General features: G+C 52.8%; 1 non-coding gene across 1 annotated transcript; it reads left to right on the forward strand.

The window, feature by feature from the left end:
* The first annotated feature begins 247 nt into the window (after positions 1-247).
* On the forward strand, positions 248-320 carry Trnat-agu (transfer RNA threonine (anticodon AGU)). The gene has a single exon. It is a non-coding gene; the product is annotated as a tRNA-Thr (tRNA).
* The last annotated feature ends 341 nt before the right edge of the window (positions 321-661 follow it).

Genomic DNA, 661 nt, shown 5'->3' on the forward strand with positions numbered 1-661 from the left:
TCGCTCTCTTATTGCGCCGTCTTCGTGCGTCTGTCGCTCAGCTGTGCTCCGCTGCCGTCGTCGCCGCCGTTGGGGTAGGCAACCCATCGTGCGTGGGGGCGAGCGGACGGAGGGCCCGGCAGGCGGACAGACCCCGGGCGTCGCTTGGCCTGGCCTGGCCTGCCGTGCGCCTCTGCAGCTTTTGAAAAGCCGGTCGTCGACGCCGACCTTGAGCACCCGTGATCCCCGAAGGTGCCTCGTATCCCTCGCCTCCATAGCTCAGTGGTTAGAGCACCAGTCTAGTAAACTGGGGGTCGAGAGTTCGATTCTCTCTGGAGGCAGGACTTTCTTTTGCTACAGAAATGAAATGTTAACGTTACCCTTAAACTTCTACTTTAAAATTTCATATTGCTGGGAGATCGCCCCGCAGATGAACGCACAACCAGTCGGTAAACAACGTAAACGGTGTAGGGCACGAGATGTATTTAAAGGTCATCGCCGTCGCCACGACGTGGTATTTGTATCCTGGGGTAAAAATAATACGACGTGGTATTTGTATCCTGGGGTAAAAATACCACGTCGCGGTATTTGTATTCTATGGTAAAAATACCACGACGTGGTATTTGTATCCTGGGGTAAAAATACTACGACGTGGTATTTATATCTTGGGGTAAAAATACCA

Source organism: Frankliniella occidentalis, unplaced genomic scaffold (genome assembly GCF_000697945.3).
Source record: "Frankliniella occidentalis isolate FOCC.00 unplaced genomic scaffold, Focc_3.1 Scaffold73, whole genome shotgun sequence".
NCBI classification, from domain to species: domain Eukaryota; kingdom Metazoa; phylum Arthropoda; class Insecta; order Thysanoptera; family Thripidae; genus Frankliniella; species Frankliniella occidentalis.